This window comes from Amborella trichopoda, chromosome 10, assembly GCF_054954075.1.
Source record: "Amborella trichopoda isolate Santa Cruz 75 chromosome 10, AtrichopodaSantaCruz75HAP2 v2.0, whole genome shotgun sequence".
Classification (NCBI taxonomy): Eukaryota; Viridiplantae; Streptophyta; class Magnoliopsida; order Amborellales; family Amborellaceae; genus Amborella; species Amborella trichopoda.
Genome location: NC_142345.1, coordinates 26,937,187 through 26,952,564, shown reverse-complemented (window position 1 = coordinate 26,952,564; position 15,378 = coordinate 26,937,187). Strand labels below are relative to the sequence as shown.

The 15,378-nt window shown below is 34.3% G+C and overlaps 1 long non-coding RNA gene across 4 annotated transcripts; it reads right to left on the bottom strand.

Moving 5' to 3' along the window:
* Positions 1-654: 654 nt before the first annotated feature.
* LOC105421867 (uncharacterized) lies at positions 655-14,960 on the bottom strand. 4 transcript variants are annotated; one of them, XR_002279366.2, is made up of 4 exons: positions 14,456-14,960; positions 12,754-12,971; positions 1,753-3,468; positions 655-1,653 (listed from the first exon to the last, which is right to left on the bottom strand). It is a non-coding gene; the product is annotated as an uncharacterized LOC105421867 (long non-coding RNA). The 4 variants fall into 4 exon arrangements; XR_016042571.1 differs by having other exon boundaries at positions 12,826-12,971; positions 14,456-14,959; XR_967170.3 differs by having other exon boundaries at positions 655-1,981; positions 2,066-3,468; positions 12,826-12,971; positions 14,456-14,945.
* Positions 14,961-15,378: the final 418 nt, after the last annotated feature.

Below are 15,378 nucleotides of genomic sequence, written 5' to 3'. Positions count from 1 at the left end.
TAGGAAATACCAAATATCTCGTAATTGGGTCAGGTCAACCATTCCGGCATGTTGTACTGTCATTGGTTCATTAACTATTTGGTCTTATTCCTGTGATTCTTGTAGGTAACTAAACTATGTCCATGTCGGCGTCTCAAATTTGCTATGTTGTTGACATTTGCCATATATTTATCACACCATTGGAAGAATTTAGAATCATCCCCTGACATTGATCACATTTACCTTGCTTACATCAATAGAATAGTCTGTTTGGGTTGTCAATGGTACTATATATATATATATATATGTATATATATATATATAGCACAAGGAACATCACCGTGAGGACACAAACGTGGTGGGAAGCCCCTAATATTTGTAGATACTGTCGACATACCTATTTCATTCTCAAATAAATTACAATACAAATAATGACAGAATAAAACTTGAACCACCAAATTCACAATAATTCAGACAAATCCAAGATCAAATTAAACAATGGTATTTTGATCAATATAATAGAAGAACATAAATTTCAACAATCTTTGCATATAATAGAAGAATATAAATTTTCAAATTTCAAAGACCAAAAAACCTTTCTATCAATTTTGACAAATAATCAAATGGCCAAGAAAATAGCCATACATCCCAAGTAGTACAAGGAAGTCCTCCCAATGGTGCAATCACAATCAATAAAATCAATCACCCTGTAGGTAGACGTCACAAATATAATTGAAGAAAATAGCCAGACATCTTGGGTCGATATGTATATAAATAATTATACATATAAAGTATGATGCAATCACAATCAATAAAATCAAGCACCCTGTTGAATTCTTTCAACACAAGGCCAGATTAACACAAATATAGTTTGCAAGAAAAAGCTATATTGTGCTATTTCAACATAATAAATGGGCGAAATAACTTCTAGCGACTTAAGTAGGACTCCCACAATTGTGTCGCCATGGCATCTCGCAGACTGACACCATCATCATGATCAGCTTATCCCTGAGTCAATTGCGTGAAACCATCATCTGGGTCAATTACCAGTTCACTCCCAACGCTCCTTCTAAAACACATCTATTCTATTATCGGCTCCTCGTGTCATCATGATGTAGTTGTGCAATATTGCACATTCAACAACTACATCAACATGTGCGAAAAAGCTATATTATGTTATTTCAACATAATAAATAGGCGAAATAACTTCTAGTGACTTAAGTAGGACTACCACAACTGTGTCGCCATGGCATCTTGCAGACTGACACCATCATCATGATCAGCTTACCCCTGAGGCAATTGCGAGAAACCATCATCTTCGTCAATTACCAGTTCACTCCCAACGCTCCTTCTAAAATGCAGCTCTCGTCTATTATCGGCTCCTCATGTCATCATGATGTAGTTGTGCAATATTGCACATTCAACAACTACATCAACATGTGCTCGTCTATGATACTGCATTTGATTCATGAGTACGGGAAATCTGGCTTTCCAAAGCCCAAATGTCCTCTCCACCACATTTCTAAGCATCGAATGCCACTTCTTGAATAACTCCATGTGATTTTGAGGAGCTCATGGGCTTCAAGTAAATTTGTTTAGGGTAACGGACTCTTTGGTATGGTCCTATGAAACAACACATCGTAGGATAGCCACCATCTACAAGGTGATATTTTCCTGTACCAGGTTTGTGCATTGAGTTAATTATACAACCAAATATTACATCACCAAATATTGTACAAACCGAAGCAATGAAAAATAATGTAATGGAGTTACCCTCATGCACTGCAAGTCTACTGCGTCCATTACTAATTGCATCATATAGAACTTTAGAATATGATGCGGATCCTTCCCAACCTACAAGTGCATAACGGGAGTACATGTCGAAATTAACTGCAGCCATAACATTCTGGCTTAGAAAACCTTTTCTGTTTCACAAACAATTATGTAATCGATTACGAACTCGAGCAGGGATATGAGTACCATCAATAGCTCTGACACAATCCTATTAAGACGAACAAATCACCATTATATATTAGTTCTCAATGGATGTGAGAACGACAATGTGGAATACTTGACACTCGCATACCTTGAAATATGGGTAAAAGCGTTGTGTATCACCAACAATGTGGACAAGTATTTCATTGATTGGTGGTTGCAGGAACAAGGGTTCCAATTCTAATATCGCTTGTAAAACTGAAGAAGTAACTTATGGTTTGCCCCGAATGTTGAAACCATTTCTGGACCACCATATTCCGCTGATCGTGTGTGATAGTGCTTAAAAATATGGCTACTTGTTCATCAACTACCAAATAGCTTGTATCTGTAATGTTTGTCATCTCCTTTAACAAATGCATAGACTGATAAAAGCACTTTTCTCCATTACGAGGGTACTCTGACAACAAGTATTGGATATAATTTGCCCCAGTAAAAATTGAAGTATGAACACGTCCCTCCTCATTTAGGTAGTGATATACCAATATGCAATGCAACACGCTGTATATGCAGCACATAATATTACCACCAACAGACGCTGTCGGGGATCCACAAATTCCACTATCAAATAGCCCCTGAAGAAACAAGACCTACAATGATCACTAATATATTACATTGGACCTTCCTAATTTATACCTATATTTATCTATAGACCTTTACAATCAATATCTACCATTCTATTTCACTCATACACTAGAAATAATGCATATAATGCTTTCCAAGACTTAAAATAGTCCTGCAAGAACAATGCAGCAATGAGCGTGAATTTCAAGTTGATTGCAAATTTGCAATGTTTTTAAGACCATAAATAAAAAATCCAAGTGAATAATAGATAAAGCCCAATAGCCATTTGGTAGAAAGGTACATTTTTTTTAGAGGAAGAAAGTAACCCTCACACCTAGAATAATAGATAAAGCCTAACATCCATGCTTGTGTTTTAAGGTCTATAGGAATGAAAAGAATAAAAAGAACACAAACGTTGACTTCCGACAAAAAATAGACATAGATTCTATAAAAATATGAAACAAAGAACAATAGGCCATGGAAGAACTGTTGAGACCACAAAATAAAAACAATACAGCTAAAAAAGAAAGTCAATCTAAGAACATTGGTGGCGAGCTAAAAAATATTAAAAATATTTAAACCCATTTCAGGTTAGAACAAGTGGCAGAGGAAGAAAATAACCCTTACGTACATAATAAAAGATAAATCCTAACAGTCATGCCTCTATTATGAGACATGAAACGAATAAAAAGAACACAAACATTGTTTACTAAAAAAATCAAACATAGATTCTGTAAAAATATGGTACAAACACAGAATAATTGGCCATGGAAGAAATCGTGAGGTCACAAAATAAAACAACTGAGTCAATGAATAATAGAAATAACATCGCCAAGACCATAAAACAATCCATTGTCTCTGATTAGGGGCACTACATTCCTGGTTGTTGCCATCTCCTCTTCCAAAATTTGCCAAAAAAAACTGCTCCATGACCTGAAATAACATAAACAAGAAAAAATGGCTGTGAATTCTCAAGTGGGATTCAAAAAGTAGGGTTTCTGCCATCTCTCTCTCTCTCTCTTCTCTATATTCACACAGTGCAGCTGCATCTCTCTCTCCTTCTTACTTTATACCAATATGCAATGCAACACGCTGTATAAGCAAACCATGAAGTACTCTTTGACAATAAAATAAGAAGCCATCCACATATAAATGAAAGAAGCCACCTCTTTCATCATCCATAAAGCAAACCATCATATAAATGAAAGAAGCCATCATCCACAAAGCAAACCATCATATAAATGAAAGAAGCAGTCATCCACATAGCAAACCATCATAAAAATACAAATGAAAGAAATCATCATCCACAAAGCAAACCATGAAGTAACCTTCAATATTAAAATGACATAAACCATAAACATACACATGAAAGATGCAGTCTTTGGAGTTAAAATTAAACATAATCATCTTTGATGTTAAAATTAAACATAGTCAATCAGATATCTATTGGAGGCATTTCATCTCTTGATCATAGTAAGCCCTTTGTATCGTTGGATCCTCCAAGTTTAATAACATCTCCGCCTTTGTAGAATCTTGGAAGATTATTGCCGATGTTAAAAGGGACCTCATCACTAACTTCACCTACTTTCCACATGCCTTCAATTATCTTACAAGCATCTCTGTTGGGTATATGTAGCCTTTAAAGGCCTTGTGAGTGCTTGTAAAATGGAATGATATAGTGGAATATGAACTCAGTGGGAGTGTGGTCCTTAGTGAACCATATCATCCAAACGATGTTTATGGATATCAGACTGTGCTTGAAGATCTAGGTCAGTCTGTTGGGAAAAACTCATGTTCCTAGGCATAAAGAACAAACCGATGAGGGTTTATGGGTTAGCCTTTGATGAGGTCGGAGAACATACCCGAATGAGTAAGTCGAGGGACTGTGTGACCCTTGTGTGTGATGATGGCCTACAAAGACAGGGGCCAAAACCTCATCCATGTGCCATCACACGGTATGCATATCGATAGATCATTCGGAAAAGCCAGAAATCCACCTTTTAGGGTGAAGCGTATGCACGTACGAGAGATCTCCCTATGCAGCATAGAGCTGTGGTCGCATCAGGTCTTGGTGACCTGGACTCATATCTAGGGGAACACCTGTAACTCATATACTGTGATTGTCACCCCTTAGCTCATCGATCAGACTTTGGTGACCCACTAATGAACTCCTGTTTGGATTGTGGGTCATGAAAAACAATGGGTCGGCCTAATAAACAAGTGTGGTCCATAATCCATAGTTGAAGGTGGAGTGCCCTATGACTGTTGATTCAATTCCTCAACCATTTAGATCCATTTTCGATCAAATTAATTTAATTGTATTTGTTTTATGACAATGATTATTTTACAATTATTAATAAAATTTTTATGAATCTTTGGATATTTTATTTACAAATTTTGGATTTATAAAATTAAATATATTGATTTTACAATGTTTTAATATTCACTATAAATTATTTTATTAATTTTAAATGCATAAAAAGATAATCATGGGGGCCCATTGTGCACATGGGCCCACCATATTTCTAGAAGGTGGGGCCTACAAGTGCCTCCCATGGGTGGCACGACCCACCTCTTATTACTTTCTATTTTATGGAAAGTTTTGTTTTATGGTCCATGTGACCTTATGCTTTGGTAACTTTAAATTGTGACATGTGGTCAAATTATGGATTGAGTATGTATTGACTATATATTGACTTAATATGGAAGTAGATATTGACTTAACATATCTTTGATAGATTTTATAGAAAATATGTGTAGAGATGTGCTTTTTTATGGAATGCATAATAGTTAATTAAAATTAATTTAACTTATTTTCTATTGATGAGAAAATGATTTAGGAAAGGAGGATAATGGTTCATGCACATTCGATAATATTAATGACCCATCTATGGAATGGATGGCTCAAATCTCTCACCCCACAAGTTACCCTTGATTGACGGTCTATCTCACAAGAAGATGCAAGCTAAGGAAAACCCTAAGAAACCCTAATCTTGTTCAAGTCCATAAAAGATGGATTGTCTCTACCTAAAATCTTTGCACACCTTATCTTTTTATCTCTCTCATGTTTGATCTCTCTCTCTCCCACATTGTGAAAATGGGCTAAGGGCTTAGGCTATGGAGTTCTTCTCTCTCCCATCTCTCAACTATGAATTTATGGCTAAGGGTTTTTAGGGTTAGCAAAAAGAGAATCCATCTCTCTCAAACTAAGTTGCTAAAGGAATTCACTTAAGGTTTGAGTTTGTGATCAAGTAGATTCATGTTCTATTAGTGTGGCTTGGCCTAAACTTGCTTTTCCAGTTTGAGATTGACGCAAGATAGTCGATCCCATACCATCAGATAGTGGTGACTCGGTGTGGGGTGTAATAAGCTCGGTTGAGGTAATCTCCGACATTCTTCTCTTTTATTTCTTGCAATCTTTTTTTTTTTTATTCTCCAGCATAGTGCATAGTTATTTGAATGGCATCAAGTTTTAAGATCTTGGTTTTATTGCCATGTTGATTTTATTTTGAAGTATATGTTATTGTAATAAGACCACTTGTAAGTGATTTTTTGCCAAAACAAAAGGGGTGATATTAAAAAAAATAAAAATAAATAATATATATATATATATATTATTCCCCTGTAAAAGATCACATAGGTCTTTCTTTCATTGGTACCAAAGCTATTGATACATTATGTCATTAGTTGTCTTTTCTCTTTATTAAGTTTATATCAAGCTTGAGAATGAATTATAAGAAAGCTAATGACCTTTGTGATCAAGAAATACACCCACAGTTAAGTATTATTGAAATATTCTAATACTGAAAAGACACTCTGCATAATGAGTATTATGAGCTACGTAGTGATATGAAAAATATAATGAGGTATGTTTCTATTACATATTGTAGTGATATTTTGCATCTTTAAGAGTATGATCTACCTATAAAATTTCAGTTGGAGATCCTATGGGAATTTAGAGTTATAAACTCAATAATGAAGGGTGTCAGTTTTGACCCTGAAAAATCCAGAAACTGTCCATTGAGTTCCGTGATTTTTCTTACTAACCATATGATTTTTTTTCCTAGTTAAAATTAGACTGTGACTTATAAAATTGAGTCTACTTTCAAACAAAAAAAAGGTTTCATCAAGAAAGTCCTTGTGGTTTGAAAGATATGATCAATTTATTGAAGGATGCGGAAGTATTGTTTTTTGCAACGAAAACTATTTCTATGACTTGGAAGTCATGATTTTATTTATATACTTAACAAAATGTTTTATGGTCCACAACAAATTTTTAACTTCTATTCTGAGTCTATTTTCTAAAAAAAATTATTTTAAAGAGAAATATCTATGGGAAGAGAATAATAAAAATTTTGGATTGAAGAAAGGTCATCTTAAATTTTCTGTAATTTGGTATGTTCTTCATTGATATATGAATATCTATATTTATCAAGCATACTTAACAAAGTCATATGAGGCTTGTGGAAATCTATGTGCTACCATTATTTGTCTACTTTTAAACAAAATTTATTTCAAAGGAAAACTCCATGAGGATAAAGAGAAAATACAGTTTTATTAGACAATATTCATCCTGGAATTCTACAATATGATATATTTTGTGATGTGTATGTCATCTTATTTATTTCTCAGAAGAAAAATATTATTTGGGCTTCACACCATGATGTTATGATTTGGTTTTGAGTCTAGTTTTTAATACAAGAGATTTCAAGAAGAAATTCTCTAAGGCTTGAGATAAATAATTTTTTATTGAGAGATGCTCAACCTGATTTTCTGATGAAAAAAGTTGCATTATGATGTAAAAGTCACTAAAAGATAGACTCACTAAATAGTGTGATTTAGGGATCGAACTGAGCACTTTTTTATATTTTTTTAATCTATTTCAGTACTCAAAATATTGGGAGAGAAACTCTTTATCAAAAAATTAAGAGATATCATATTTTTATTGTGGGATGTTCATGTTCTATGCTGTGGTAAATTAAAAGATGTGACATGTTAAGGTACACATTTGGATTTCTAATTATGGATACTTTTTTTTTTAAGGCACATTTTAAAAGGTTTTATAGTGTGTCATGAGTATGATTTATTATAGTACAACTTCGGAGAGATGTAATGCATAGTTGGCAAGATAAGACAATCTATATGAAGAATGTTCGATTTGGGAATAACATAAAGAAGAAAAAATACAATACCTATAAAAGCATATTAGATTCTTCGAAATGAAGGGATATATAGAGAGACTTGGTGGTAGCATAGAACGCTAAAGATGAGTAGAATAATTGAAATTATGATATTTGAAATCATGGGATGAAGAAGATTATTTCTTCACGGTGTGAGATAGGGATAATCCAAGTGTCAAAAAGCTGGACATTTTATGAAATGTGAAACCTATGACCAATATATTCTCCATCAGTTGTGTACTCTTCCAAGATCACAAAAGCTTGTCAAACAAATAAAAACATTGAATCAAGAAAGCTCAAGTACCACATTACATAGTTTTGAGGTATGAAATTTATCTCACATTATATGATAAGGTCATATAAAGAAAGATGACTCAATATCTTTTTATTTTATATGCTTTGGTTATATTTTGGCTAATTGTTTTATGAATATGTATGGAGTGTATGGACATCAAGTGACACATGTTGACAAATTTGAAAAAACTAATTTTTGAATACCCTGTGTTTTAGTGCCTCATTGTGCTAGAGTATGAATGACTTAAGGTAGTAATACACATGGAGATGTGATTTGATCAATGCTTTGAGCCCTAAGGATGGAACACGAGAGATGGGTGTGGCTCATTCAAATCTGTAAGCACGAAGTGAGTGTTCTAGTGGAACTTCGTCGTAGTGACTATCCTCCCAATAATGTCTATAATATGATGTGTTGCATGTGATGATGATCTCTTGATAGTGTCTTCATATTTGCCAAAAATGAAATATTTTGTCAAGACTTTAATAGACGTTCTTTAGTCATGCTTTATTTGGATAAAAATTATAAGATGGTATTTATGATTTGTTTTTGTAACCATGAATTTGACTTGGTAGGAAATTAAATGTGAATGCGATAAAATGATTTATGAAGGCTAAGCATGTATTTTAAAATGGATGATTTGTGAAAAACCTAACTCTATGAATATGATTTTTTTTTTAAAAAAAAACACATAGTCTTATAAGGTCCACTAAGTCTTTATAAAAATTCATTTAAACCATCATACTATTATCTAACTATTGCTTGTGAATGTATATATATATATATATATATATATATATATATACCAAGTCAATTTTTCTTTTTATGAAGAGAACAACATTGTGTCTTGACAGTATTTATAAAAAACTGAAGAAAAAATGTCATGTACTGATTTTTAAATACCCATGTGCCTTGACCCATGTTTCTAGTTATTTTAAATCCTCGATTACCTAAGACCTTGAACCATATGGAATGTTAAGGGAATGTCATCATGCTAGGCTTTCTTAACATATGTTGTGTTGATTAGATAACTTGGTTTGTATGGATTTATTATTAAGATAACTAGTGTAGTTGAACCTTTGTGGTTCATGAAGGTTTTATATATTGTGAAACCAACGGGTATTGAATTATATATTGCTTAAGATTTGTTATGCTACCTCATGTTATATGCATAAGAATGTTGAGAAAGTATATGTTGTATGTGCAATAATTGAGTAGGAGCTGCTATAGTCTCATATTTCTTTTAGCTGCTTGGGTATTCAGATGTACATGTGCAAGCTATCTCACGGATCCAGATGATACAAATCTACATCTGGATATGTGTTTATGCTTAGAAGGGGTACACATTCTTGAAAATCAAAGAAACAGGATGTGGTGAAATTATCCACTATAGAGGCAGAGTACGTGACGTACTATTTAGCGGTCAAGGAGGTCGTATACATTAATAAATTTCTTAATCGACTTGACTTTGACCCTGTGAGTTGTGAGGCAGTAAGGATTTTTTGTGACAACAAGACGGCGATATGTATGTCAAAGGAGCTACGATTCTATAAGAACTCCATGCATATGAAACCATATTTCTATTATATGAGAAATGAGGTGAGATTGAGAAGATTGAGATTTAGATAAACTAAATATTTTAGTGGGAGCACCTGTTAGCATTTGACAGGCCAGATGAAACAACAGACTATAATATTGTTCACCCATGGAACCAAAATGTGTGGTGCTGGTTGTATGGCTACAAAAGGGAGTAGCTTATTTGAAGAACTCTTTTGAGCCGATGAATATACGACCCCATGTGATGAAGGTATGTGATGGTCTTCTGCGACAACAGGTCCATGATTCGCGATGCGATGTGAAAGATGGGCTACGACCACTTTTTGGATAAGATCCGAGCTACAAAGAGGAAAAGGCGTTGCCTCTATAAATCCTTTTGTGAAAGAATTGCTGGGAAAATACATGTTTAATGTATTGAGAGTGAATAAGCGAAAAATGCTTGAGAGAGAGATTGTAATTGGGAGAGAGAGACGGGATGAGAGAAAGTGAGAAAGAGAGAATATAAGGCCTTCAAAGGGCAAGCGGGAGATACTAGGTTTATGTGGCCTTTAAAGACCTTATAAGTGCTTGTAAAATGAAATGATATAATGGAACATGAACTCGGTGCGAGTGTGGTCTCTCGTAGACCATATCATCCAAATGATGTTTGCAGATACCAGATTGTGCTTGACGATCTAGACCAGTCGGTTGGGAAAAACCCATGTTACCTAGGCATGAAGAACAAACCGATGAGGGTTCATAGATTAGCCCTTGATGACGTCGGAGAATATGCTCGGATGAGTGAGTCGAGGGACTGTGTGACCCTTGTGTGTGATGGTGGCCTACATAAACAGGGGCCAAAACCTCATCCATGTGTCATCACACGACATGCATATCGATAGATTATTCGAAAAAGCCAAAAATTTACCTTTTAGGGTGAAGCGCATGTGCAAGAGATCCCCCTATGCGCCATAGAGTTGTGGTTGCATCAGGTCTTAGTAACCTGGACTCGTATCTAAGGGAGGACATATAATCCTCAAACTGAGATTGCGACCCCTTAGCTCATCCGCCAGACTTTAGTGACCCACTAATGAGTTCCTGCTTGGACTGTGGGTCATGGGAAACACTAGGTCGGTCTGATAAAGAAAGTATGGTCAGTAGTCCACAGTTGAAGGTGGAGTGCCCTATGATTGTTGATTCAATTCCTAAACCATATGGATCAATTTCCCATCAAATTAATTTAATTGTGTTTATTTTATGATATTTTACAATTATTATTTGAATTTTTATGAACATTTGGATATTTTATTTATAATTTTTGAATTTATAAAATTAAAGATATTGATTTTACAATGTTTTAATATTCACTAGAAATTATTTTGTTTAATTTAAATGCATAAAAAAAATAATCATGGGGACCCATTGTGCACATGGGCCCACCATGTTTTTAGAAGGTAGGGCCTACAAGTGCCTCCCATGGTGGCACACCCTACCTCTTACTATTTTCTATTTTATGGAAAGTTTTGTTTTGTGGTCCATATGACCTTATGTTCTGGTAACTTTAAATTGTGACATGTGGTCAAATTATGCATTGAGTATAAATTGACTTAATATGGAAGTAGATATTGGGTTGACATATCTTTGATAGATTTTATGGGAAATATATTTAGAGATGTGTTATTTTATGGAATGCACAATATTTAATTAAAATTAATTTAACTTATTTTTTATCGATGGAAAAATGGTTTCGGAAAGGGGTAAGGGTTCATGCACATTCTATAATGTTGATGGCACATCTATGGAATGGATGGCTCAGATCTCTCATCCCACAAGTCACCATTGATCGACGGTCCATGTTCAATCTCACAAGAAGAGGCAAGCCAAGGAAGACCCTAAGAAACCCTAATCTTGTTCAAGCCTATAAAAAATGGATTATCTCTACTTAAAATCTCTACACATCTTATCTTTTTATCTCTCTATTGTTTGATCTCTCTCTCTCCCACATTGAGAAAATGAGCTAAGGGAGTAAGCTACGGAGTTCTTCTCTCTCCCATCTCTCAACTATGAATTTATGGTTAAGGGTTTTTAGGGTTAGCAAAAAGAGAATCCATCTCTCTCAAACTAGGTTGCTAAGTGAATTCACTTAGGGTTTGAGTTTGTGATCAAATGGTTCATGTTCCATTGGTGTGGTTTGGCCTAAACTTGTTTTCTCGGTTTGATATTTACGTAAGATCGTCCATCCCGCACCATCGGATAGTGGTGATTCGGTGTAAGGTGTAATAAGCCCGGTTGAGGTAATCTCCGACACTCTTCTTCTTTATTTATTGCAATCTTTTTTTTTTCTATTCTCAAGCATAGTGCATGGTTATTTGAATGGCATCAAGTTTTAAGATCTTGGTTTTATTGTTATGTTGATTTTATTTTGAGGCGTATGTTGTTGTAATAAGACCGCTTGTAAGTGATATTTTGCTAAAACAAAAGAGGTAATATTATATATATATATATATATATATATATATATATATATATATATATATATATTATTCCCCGGTAAAAGATCACATAAGTCTTTCTTTCAATCTTTCCTTGCCTTAGACAGACCATCCATCACATGAGTACTGTTGTTACTTGAGGTGTCACATGCTATGGGCCATCTCTATTATGGCTAAAGACATGGACTCGATGCTGGAGGGTTGCTTTGATTGGTGATGTGTTCCTATCGAAGTTTGGGACTGTCGTCTTTTTTATCCAGATGATACCGGGGCGTCAGATGCGGATGAGCTAGATTCATCCTGGACTTCTAATGGGGGGTCATTTGAGATTACAGTGTTGGGCCTTTCTGGCTCAATTCTAATGCCACCCCCAATAGATTTGTAAGTTCCATCTATTGTGCCACCATCATAGATCTTACTTAGCAGCGAATACTCGAGTAAAGTCTTGTTATGATGTTTATTTGCCCATTCATTCTCCTGAATATAGAAGACCACAAATTAATGTTAACGATATTCGTATTGAAACATAGTTAATATTTTAAAAGACAAGTTAATATTTTAAAAGACTATGCAATTGAGTAAGTACATGTTTCTAGGAAGTCATTCCAAACAGCAACCTCTATGGTTACTATCTTCCTACTCTCATCCCATCCGAAACTGGATACAAACATAAGTTTTTTGATATCAAAGTAAATGTTCTTAATGAACTTATGCTTACTTTTTAGCCTAGTTAAGGTGTTTATTGACCCTTATTTCATTGTCATGATGTCTACCATACGTTTCTATGCACCTTTTTAAAACCTCCCCTGGCCCGTAGCCCTAGTCTCGATCTCCATAAGTTGAATGGAGAAGTCCTTTTCTCACTGTGTCCATTGGAGCTTTTTCTTGCCTCCCATATTCTCATTGCCCATGCTTGATGATGTGTGTGGATCCATCCTATTATAGAAAAACAACGGATCTATTATATTCTATATAATCATTGAATACTACACATCCATTGCACACACCATTATGGACTATGCTCCAATATATTTTATACAATTACCGATGATTATGGACTGTACAATTACATTCATACAATTATATTCAGATTTCATGAGCCGATAAGCATTATTCATGAAAAATAGAAAGGTAGCAAAAAGAGTATGGTAGCTACAACATTTATAATTGGAGCGAAGCAAAACCAAACAAACCAAACAATAAAAAATAATATTTCCATAGTTATCTACTCAGGAAAAAAAACTCCCACATCAGATGCATTGAGAAACTCTCACACTAACTACAGTATTTCCCCTCCCAAAGGAGGAAGAAAACTAATAAAAAAAATGAGAACATAAGAAAACATAAAGAACATATCATAGTACATCCAAGAGTATAAAAAATCTTTGTTTATCCATGAGTTTTCCTTTTATTTCTCATTTGCTCGTATGCATATACATGATTAAGAACATCTAGAAAGAATTCAAGGGGAAATTATTAAGTCTCTGATAAATAAGCTCATCAATGCAAAATATTGATAACACTAAATAAAGAAATCACAACCGATAAATCACATATTGATAATAGAAATTTCTTGCAATAACACTATAAATTCAGTATCAAAATAAATTAAGAGCCCTAACCCTATGAATTTAATTCAATATTTTCATAAAACATAACACGGAGATGAACAAAATACTGATAACACTAAATAAATAAATCACAATTTAGAAATCACATACGAATTAACAATAATTTTTTGCAATAACACTATAAATTCAGCATTAAAATAAATTATGAGCCGTAACCCTGTTAATTTAATTTAGCATTCTCAGAAAACATAACACAGAGATGAACAAAATATTGTTAACACTAAATAAAGAAATCACAATCCAGAAAACACATACTGATAACAGTAATTTCTTACAATAACACAATAAATTCAACACCAAAATAAATTATGGGCCCTAACCCTATGAATTTAATTCAATATTCTCAGAAAACATAACACAGAGAAGAATAAAATACTGATAATAGTAAATAAAGAAATCACAATCTAGAGAAAGAGTAAAAAATAAAAATAAAAGAGATCGATTTAGGGTTTTTGTAGAGGATTTGAAGATCTTCAACAACAATAATAAATAAATAAATAAAACTAAGAAATAAAAGAGATATTTCAAAGACGGCATATTTTACAAGTTCTTCATAGGTCCCTCTGTTAAGCAATGAAAATGCACGAAGTTGAGCAAGAAATTTAATAATAAATTTAGGACTTCTTTAGGGCATTTGAAGAACTTCAACAAGAATAAAAAAATCTTAAAAAATAACAAAGAAATGAGAGAGAAATCTAAGCTTTGGAGGATTTTTTTTTCTTGCTCGCAATAACCCTAAAAAGACTAATAATAATGAATAAAAGTAAAGAATGGATTGGGTATATATACCTTTTTTGAGCGATTGTGCTTCAATGGCGAGAAAAGAGCGATGGTCAATAGTGGCTTTAGGCTTCGCACAGTAGCAGCAGCTTGAACCCGAAGAATGCTTTGTTCAAAAACTTGTGATTCATATTATGTTTGGTTTAGAAAGAGAGAGAAGCAACCATTGAGCAGCCAGCGAAGAAGCCGTCTCAGACATGGATGAGCAGCCAACGATGGAGGTGATAGTTGAAACCGCTAGGTAGAACGTAGAAGCCATATCAGGTGAGAAAGGAAGAAGAGAGTTGAAGGCGAGTGGCGCTGCAAAGAGGGTTGCATGCGAGGAAGGAAGAAGAGAGTTGCAGGCGAGCGGCGTAAAAAGAGGGGTGAAGGAAAATTAGGGCAGAGCTGTGAAGAGGAGTGAATTTTGTCGGGGGTAAAAAGAAATTAGAAGTTCCATTTTCAAGTTCCATGGTTTACCATGGAACTTTATTCAAGCGTAAAAAGTGAGAACAAGAATAGTAAAAGGAAGTTACCAAATTATCTTACCTTTTTTATCAAACGAACAATAATAGGTAACTTCTCACTTCCAGTTAACAACCACACCCCAAATGTAACAATTTCCACTGTTCTTGTTGGTCTTAGGCTTCTCATCCTCATGATATGTTATTTTGGATCATAAGAAATAAAAGCTCCTTGTTTTCATACTTGTTTTTAGACTTGTATTATGCAATATTTGCCTTGCTTTTGATGCAGTTAGGTTTGTTCCAATAAGGCATGAACTTTCCTTCACTTTATGGTGGCATTTTTTGGTATTTGTTTTACATTGACCAACTTCAGCATGGTGAACAGAAAGAATAATTTATCCTGTGTATAGACTTCTCTTTAATGAGATCTAGACCATTGCAAAACAAGTCCTTGTTGGTGTGGTCCTCAACAATCCCCATAAAGTC